The sequence below is a fragment of the Chiloscyllium punctatum genome, chromosome 38 (assembly GCF_047496795.1).
Source record: "Chiloscyllium punctatum isolate Juve2018m chromosome 38, sChiPun1.3, whole genome shotgun sequence".
NCBI classification, from domain to species: Eukaryota; Metazoa; Chordata; class Chondrichthyes; order Orectolobiformes; family Hemiscylliidae; genus Chiloscyllium; species Chiloscyllium punctatum.
This window is the reverse complement of record NC_092776.1, coordinates 15,052,054-15,061,601: the sequence shown is the minus strand read 5'-3', so window position 1 is coordinate 15,061,601 and position 9,548 is coordinate 15,052,054.

Genomic DNA, 9,548 nt, shown 5'->3' with positions numbered 1-9,548 from the left:
ACTAACCCCATAACTAGCCCCTAAATCCGAACCGTCTCCTGAAAACACCTCAATAACCTCAAAACACCACTTAGATTAGATTACATTACAGGGTGGAAACAGGCCCTTCAGCCCAACAAGTCCACCCTGAACCGCCAAAGCACAACCCACCCATACCCCTAACCTAACACTACAGGCAATTTAGCATGGCCAATTCACCTGACCTGCACATCTTTGGACTGTGGGAGGAAACCAGAGCACCCGGAGGAAACCCACGCAGACACGGGGAGAATGGGCAAACTCCACATAGTCAGAAGTCGCCTGAGGCAGAGAATTGAACCCAGGTCTCTGGCGCTGTGAGGCAGCAGTGCTAACCACCGTGCCACCCACAATCTGAACCCTCTCCCAAAAACAACTTAATAATCCCAAAAATAGCCCCCAAATCCAAATTTCCTCCCAAAAAAGCTCATACTTGATTGAGTTTTTTGAAGAAGTAAAATAAAGAGGATTGAGCGGTGGACATAATCTATACGGACTTCAGTAAGGCATTCGACAAGGTTCTCCATGGGAGACTGGTTAGCAAAGTTAGATCTCATAGAATACAGGGAGAACTAACCATTTGAATATAGAACTGGCTCAAAGGTAGAAGACAGAGCGTGGTGGTGGAGGGTTGCTTTTCTGATTGGAGGCCTGTGACCATTGGAGTGCCACAAGGATTGATGCTGGGTCCACTACTTTTCATCACTTATATAAATAATTTGGATTTGAGCATTAGAGTTATAATTAGTAAGTTTGAAGATGACACCAAAATTGAAGATATAGTGGACAGCGAAGAAGGTTACCTCAGATTACAAGGGGATCTTGGTCAGATGGGCCAATGGGCTGAGAATTGGCAGATGGAGTTTAATTTAGATAAATGTGAGGTGCATTTTGAGAAAGCAAATCTTAGCAGGACTTATACACTTAATGGTAAGGTCCTCGGGAGTGTTGCTGAACAAAGAGACCTTGGAGTGCAGGTTCATAGCTCCTTTAAAGTGGAGTCGCAGGTAGATAGGATAGTGAAGAAGGCATTTGGTATGCTTTTGGTCAGAGTATTGAGTACTGGAGTTGAGAGGTCATGTTGTGGCTGTACAGGTCATTGGTTAGGCCACTGTTGGAATATTGCGTGCAGTTCTGGTCTCCTTCCTATTGGAAAGATGTTTTGAAACTTGAAAGGGTTCAGAAAAGATTGACAAGGATGTTGCCAGGGTTGGAGGAATTGAGCTACAGGGAGAGGTTGTTTTCCCAGGAGCGTCGGAGGCTGAGAGATGACCTTATAGAGGTTTATAAAATCATGAGGGGCATGGATAGGATAAATAGACAAAGTCTTTTCCCTGGGGTGGGGGAGTCCAAAACTAGAGGGCATAGGCTTAGGGTGAGAAGGGAAAGATGTAAAAGAGACCTATGGGGCAATTTTTCCACGCAGAGGGTGGTACGTGTATAGATTGAGCTGCCAGAGGAAGTGGTGGAGGCTGGTACAATTACAAAATTTAAAAGGCATCTGGTATATGAATGGGAAGGGTTTGGAGGGATATGGGCCAGGTGCTGGCAGGTGGGACTAAATTGGGTTGGGATATCTGGTCGGCATGGAAGGATTGGACCGAAGAGTCTGTTTCTGTGCTGTACATCTCTATGACTCTAATAACCTCAAAATAGCCCCTTATTCCAAACTCCATTTCCAAAAACACCTTAGTAACCCCAAATATAGCCTCCAAGTTGAATTAAATTGAATTTATTGTCATGTGTACCGAGGCCATTGAAAAGCTTTATCTTGTGAGCAATACAGGCAGATCACAGAGTTAAATAGCATAGATAGGAAATAATAGGTAAACAGCAGCAAAAACCAAAACACAGGTACAGGCAAATGCTAAGAGTTTGTGTCCATTCATCATTCTAACAACAGTAGGGTATAAACTGTTTCAACGAGGTAAAAACAATGACTGCAGATGCTGGAAACCAGATTCTGGATTAGTGGTGCTGGAAGAGCACAGCAGTTCAGGCAGCATCCAAGTAGCTTCGAAATCGACGTTTCGGGCAAAAGCCCTTCATCAGGAATAAAGGCAGTGAGCCTGAAGCATGGAGAGATAAGCTAGAGGAGGGTGGGGGTGGGGAGAGAGTAGCATAGAGTACAATGGGTGAGTGGGGGAGGGGATGAAGGTGATAGGTCAAGGAGGAGAGGGTGGAGTGGATAGGTGGAAAAGAAGATAGGCAGGTAGGACAAGTCCGGACAAGTTATGGGGACAGTTACTGAAATGACCTGGGAGTTGCAGTGGGAGAGGGATTCCCTGAGATTCTTGTAGAGAGAGGAGGAAAACTTCTTCAAGGCAGGCATCCTTGCAAGAGGATTCGCAGTAGGGTTGTCCTACCTGCCTATCTTCTTTTCCACCTATCCACTCCACCCTCTCCTCCTTGACCTATCACCTTCATCCCCTCCCCCACTCACCTATTGTACTCTATGCTACTTTCTCCCCACCCCCACCCTCCTCTAGCTTATCTCTCCACGCTTCAGGCTCACTGCCTTTATTCCTGATGAAGGGCTTTTGCCCGAAACATCGATTTCGAAGCTACTTGGATGCTGCCTGAACTGCTGCGCTCTTCCAGCACCACTAATCCAGAATATAAACTGTTTCAAAACCAACTGGTGCATGTGTGCAGGCTTCTGTACCTTCTCCCCGATGGTAGAGGTTGTAGAAAAGCATTGCCAGGGTGGGACGGATCTTTGAGAATACTGGCGGCCTTTCCTTGACAGCTGGCCTGGTATATGGATCCTCTAGATGGGAGGGTGGCCTTTGTGATTGTCCGGGCCGAGTTCACCACTCTCTGTAACCGTCTCCGATCTTGAATGGTACAGTTGCCATACCAGATAGTGATACATCCAGACAGAATGCTCTCGATGGTGCACCTATAAAAGTTGGCAAGGGTCTTCGTCGTCATACCAAATTTTCTCGGCTGCCTGAGGAAGAAGAGACATTGTTGGGCCTTTGTAACCAGTGCGTCCACATGAAGAGTCCAAGAAAGCTTGTTCTTGTTAACCACTCCTAGGAGCTTGACACTCCCTCCTCGTTCCATCTCTGTGCTGTTAATGTAGGGGGGCATGAGTAACATCCCACCGAAAGTCAGTAATGAATTCCTTGGTTTTCTGACATTGAGAGCTAGGTTGTTCTCTGTGCACCATTTTTCCAGGTCTTTGGCCTCCCATTTGTAGTCTGTTTCGTCACAATCTGAGATTTGACTGACTATGGTGGTGCCATCAGTGAACTTGTAAATGGCGTTTGGCTGGCATTTGACGACGCAGTCATGGGTATACAGTGAGTACAGTAGTGGACTGAGTACACATAACTGGGGGCTCCAGTGTTGAGTGTTAGTGAGGATGAAATATTGTCCACAATCTTCACTGATTGTGGCCTGTGGGTCAGGAAATGGAGGATCCAGTTGCAGAGAGTGGGGCTTAGTCTGAGATCACTAAGTTTAGTAATCAGTCTCGAGGGGATAGTAGTATTGAAGGCTGAACTGTAGTCAATAAGTAGGAGCTGAAAAATGTGTTGCTGGAAAAGCGCAGCAGGTCAGGCAGCATCCAGTGAGCAGGAAAATCGATGTTTCGGGCCATGGCAACACGACGCCTGGGGGAAGAGCGCCTCATCTTCCGCCTAGGAACCCTCCAACCACAAGGGATGAATGCAGATTTCTCCAGCTTCCTCATTTCCCCTCCCCCCACCTTATCTCAGTCCCAACCCTCGGACTCAGCACTGCCTTCTTGAACTGCAATCTTCTTCCCGACCTCTCCGCCTCCACCCCCTCTCCGGCCTATCACCCTCACCTTAACCTCCTTCCACCTATCGCATTCCCAATGCCCCTCCCCTCAGTCCCTCCTCCCTACCTTTTATCTTAGCCTGCTTGGCACACCTTCCTCATTCCTGAAGAAGGTCTTATGCCCGAAACGTCGAGTCTCCTGCTCCTTGGATGCTGCCTGACCTGTTGCGCTTTTCCAGCAACACATTTTTCAGCTCTGATCTCCAGCTTCTGCAGTTCTTACTTTCTCCTAGTCAATAAGTAGGATTCTTACATAGCTGTTATTGGTGTCAAGATGTTCCAGGGCGGAGTAAAGGACGAGTGATATGGCATCTGATGTGGATCTGTTGGTCCGATAGGCAAATTGGAATTGGTCAAGAGTAGTGGGGAGGCTGGAGTTGATTAATGCAGTGACCGCCTTTCAAAGCACTTCATGACGCACTTCATGAGCACTGAAGTTAGGGCCACTGGGCGGTAGTCATTGAGACATGCTGCATGAGCCTCCTTAGGCACAGGGATGATGTGCCTAATCCAAACCCTCCTCCCAAAAATGTCTCAAAAACCCCAACAATAGCCCCCAAAGCTGAACCATCCTCCCCAAAACAGTTTAAAACCCCAAAATTAGCCCCTTAATCTGAACCCACCTCTTAAAAACACTTTAATAACACCAAAAATATTCCCCAAATCCAAACCCCCTCTCAAAAACATCTTAATAACCCCCAAAATGGCCCCTATATCCAAAATTCCTCCTGAAAACACCTCAATCACCCCAAAAATCCACTTAATCTGAACCCCTCCCAAAAGCACCTTAACAACCCCACAAATAGTCCCCAAATCTAAACCCCCCTCCCAAAAACAATTTAATATCCACAAAAATAGCCCCCAAATCCGAACCATCCTCCCAAAAAAACTTTAATAACCACAAAAAGAGCCCCCAAATCAAACCCACCTCCTAAAAACACCTTAATAACTCCATTAATTGCCCCAAATCTGAAGCACCTCCTGTAAACACCTCAATAACCCCAAAGTAGCTGCTAAATCTGAACTCCCTCCCACAAATACTTTAATAACCCTAAAAAATAGCCGCTTAATCTGAACACCCCTCCCAAAAACACCTTAATAACCCCAAAAAAGCCCCAAAATTCAAACCCCCTCCCTAAAATACTTTAATAATCCCAAAAATAGCCACTTAATCTGAATACCCCCTCCCAAAAACACCTTAATAACCCCAAAAATAGCCCACAAATCCAGTCCCTCTCCCAAAAACACCTTAATATCCCCAAAATAGCTCCCAAATCCATACTCCTCTCCCAAAAAAAACTGCCTCAATAACCCAAAAATAGCCCCTAAATCCGAATCCCCCCTTCAAAAGTAACCCCTCAATAATCCAAAACAATCCCCAACTCTCCTCAAGGGCCCGTGTTGACCTTCAGCTCCCCGTTCCTGAAATACCCCTCAACCCTCAAACCTTACCTGCCCCCCATTTCCCAAATCTCACTCCCACTACACTTTCTGAAAACCAACTTTCCCCACCTTTTGGACAACTCCCAAAAAATCCCACCCCTCTCCCCCCCAGAATCTCCCAGCCAGCTCCACCCCTCTCCCCGACACCCCCAATACTCATCTCCAAAACCAACACCTGACACGCACCTCAACATGTTCTAAATCCCAAACCATGAAACCTCAAGCAGCACCTCCCCAAGCAAAACACTCAACCACAACCTTAAACATACCCCAATAGCCCCAAATCCTGACTCCCACAAGGATATCTCCCTCCACCACAAAATCCAATCCATGAATCCCCAAGCCCCTCATCCCAAATACAATCCTTACATCCTACCCCCACTGAAACACACAACGCCACCGTCTCTCCCCCCCCCCCTCCCCAACAACCTGGCATACTGCTCTGAGGAGTGCCTAAAGCACTCCAGCCAAACCCCCTCCAAACCCAAAATCCCAACACATCCAACTATTAACCCAGAAATCCCCAGCCCCCTCCATCTAAGTCCCCATCCCAGCTTCCTGCTCCAGAGGAACCTCCAAAACTCTACCCAAGGCCCAATACACCTAAAATCCTAACCCCTACATTAAACCCCAACACTCACAAGTTTGAGGGAGTTATGGTGGCCCAGTGGCTGGCACTGCTGTTTCACAGTGTCAGGGACCCAGGTTCGATTCCACTCTTAGGCAACTATCTATGTGGAATTTGCACGTTCTCCCTGTGTGTGCACAGGTTTCCTCTGGGTGATCTGATTTCTTCCCACAATCCAAAGATATTCAGGTTAAGTGGACTGGCCATGGGGAATGATTACAGGGTAGGGTAAGTGAGTAGGGTGTAATTTGGAGGGTTGGTGTGAACTCGATAGGCCAAATGGGCCTGCTTCCATCCTATACAGATTCTATGACCTATGACACCCTAAAGCTGTCCAAAGCCCTACACATACCCAATGCAATTCCTCCACTCAATGCGTCACAGCTCAAACCTCAAGAACCCCCTAAAATATAGCCCAAATAAACCTCTTAAAACCCAATACCCCAACCCCCAAACTCCAACACATCCCAAATGCCAGCAGAGACACCCATAGATGATTTGAGTTTTGGACTCTGTCATTGCAGCAATCTGCAATTTGTTTGGGTTCATGATGAGTTATAAAACTAGAGAACAAATCCCACAATGGGCATGCCTGTGAATTTAAATTCACTTTTGAAATTCAGGAAATTAAAACCCAATTTCAGTGTGACCAAGAAGCTGTCAGATTATCAGGAAAATTCCTTGGGTTCACTAACATTCTTTAAGGAAGGAAATCTGCATTTCCTTACCCACTGGGTCTGCATAGGAACAGGAATAAGCAATTCACTCCTGTCTGCCTGTTCTGCCACTCAGTGAGATCATGACTGATCTGAGGCCTCATTGCTCCGGCCTGAAACGTCAATTTTCCTGTTCCTTGGATGCTGCCTGACCTGCTGTGCTTTTCCAGCAACACACTTCAACTCTGATCTGTGGCCTAAGTCCATATACCTGCCTTTGGCCCCTGAACTTTGCTTAACAAAAAAATTATCTATCTCAGATTTAAAATGAACAATTGATCTAGCATCAACTGCCTTTGTTGGAAGAGAGTTCCAAATCCGTGCCACCCTTTTGTGTATAGAAGTGCTTTCTAACATCTAGGATATTGGGTTAACTCAGTTGGCTGGACAGCTGGTTTGCAATGCAGAGCGATGCCAGTTGTGTGGCACCGACTGAGGTTACCATGAAGGGTTGTCCTTCTCAACCTCTCTGTTCGCTTGAGGATTGGTGATAATCTGTGTCTGTGTGGGTTTCCTCTGGGTGCTTTTGGTACCTCCCACAATCCAAAAGTGTGCAGGTCACGTTTAATTGCCCAGAGAGTTATGTTAGTCAGGGGTAAATATAGGGTAGGGGAATTAGATTAGATTCCCTACAGTGTGGAAACAGGCCCTTCAGCCCAACAAGTCCACACCGACCCTCCAAAGAGTAACCCACCCAGTCCCATTTCCCTCTGGCTAATGCACCTAACACTATGGGCAATTTAGTATGGCCAATTACCTGACCTGCACATCTTTGGACTGTGGGAGGAAACCAGAGCACCTGAAGGAAACCCACGCAGACACGGGGAGAATGTACAAATTCCACACAGGCAGTCGCCTGAGGCTGGAACCGAACCTGGGACCCTGGTGCTGTGAGGCAGCAGTGCTAACCACTGTGCCGCCCTAATTGGTCTGGGTGGGTTACTCTTTGGAGGTTCGTTATGAATTTTTGTAAGGGTGGCACAATGGCTCAGTGGTTAGCACTGCTGCCTCACAGCACCAGGGTCCCAGGTTCGGTTCCAGCCTTGGGTGACTGTCTGTGTGGAATTTGCACATTCTCCTGTGTCTGTGTGGATTTCCTTCAGGTGCTCTGGTTTCCTCCTACAGTCCAAAGATGTGCAGGTCAGGTGAATTGGCCATGCTAAATTGCCCATAGTGTTAGGTGCATTAATCAGAGGGAAATGGGTCTGGGTGAGTTACTCTTCGGAGGGTCAGTGTGGACTGGATGGGCCAAAGGACCTGTTTCCACACTGTAAGGAATCTAATCATAATCAGGTTAAACCACTACCAGTTGACTCTTCCTTATGAGACAGTAGCCCTGTAGTCTACTGGGACTTTACCTTTTACCTAACGTATCTCCTGTTTGGTCTGGCCCTAACTGTGTCCCTTAGTTCATTCTTGTAAACTTATGCTGTACTCCCTCCAAGGCCTATTAATATGTCCTTACAAGTTCTCTACGTGAGGTCTGACCAAGATTTTGTATAGGCACCATAACTTCTGCGTACTTACACTGCAGTCCTCTAGAAATAAAGTCAAAACTATATTAGTCTTCTTGATTATTTTCTGCACCTCTTCATGGTATTTTAAAGATCTATGTGCCTGAATCCCAAAGTTTCTTTGGACATTCACTGTATTTAACTTCATATCATGTAGAAAGTACCCTGATTGTTCCATTTTCATTCCAAAATGGATAACCTCACACTCACTTACATTGAAATCCATCTAACACAGTTTACTTCATTCACCAAGTTATGCTATCTACACTATCTACAAAGCTGCCTTTGTGTCATCAGCAAATTTGGATATATGACATTTTATGCCATTATCCAAGTCTACTATGGGACTCCAGTCCCATAGTAATGTGCTTGACCTAAAGTGCTCCCTTTGTTTCTATCATGATTTGGAGGTGCCGGTGTTGGACTGGGGTATACAATGTTAGAAATCACACAAAACCAGGTTATAGTCCAACAGACCTGGCGTTGTGTGATTTTTAACTTTGTTCCTATCAAACCTGCATCTAGCATCATCTTGACAACAATAAATGCCATTGTTTCAAGTGTTGCCACCATCCTGAGAATTTGTCTATTAAAAATGTAGTAACAACAGTTAAATTATTTCCATTAAGATATTTTGCACAATTGCCTTCCAACACCCTCGCCAGTCCAAGAAATGTCTGAATCTCATTAAGCTCTCTCCCCAATCTGCCAAGTGCCCTGTCTGTCTTGTACCACATGGTGGCAGTGCTGCTACATGTTTCAATGCAACAGGACTATAAAGATTCTCCAATCTGTGGGAGAGATAGAAAAAAGGAGAGAAAGAGAAAGAAGGAATGCGATAAAGTGTAAGGAGGTAAGGTAGCACAAGGGTTATGTTACTAGACTCGTAATTGCAATCTCCAGCAAGTTTAAATCCCACCACAGTAACTGGGAATTTGTATTCAGTTAATTAAATAAAGTCTTGAACTAAAAAGCTGGTCTCAGTAATGCTGACAATGAAACTATTGATTGGCATAAAAACCTATCTGGTTCATTAATGGCCTTAAGGGAAGGAAATCTATCCTTGCCTGGTACGGGACTATTTGTGATTGCCTTTTAACTGTCCCTCTAAAATGGCACTGTTTAAATAAGGATGGACAATCAGTACTAGTCTTGCCAATGACACCTTTATCCTGTGAATTAATTTTTAAAAGTCGAAGAAGATAGGGAGAATTACTCCATTTCTGCTATGTGTAGGTTGGTATCATAGAAGGCGTCCAATGTGCATCCTATCCTGTACAAGCAGCCACCTCTATATGGAAATATGGTAAGGGACATTGTATAAGATTCCTCACACTGCTAGCCCATAGCCATGGGCTACTGCAGTACTGACTCTGAGCTAAGATGCCTGAAGGGAGGAATGTATGAGAGGATTGGCAA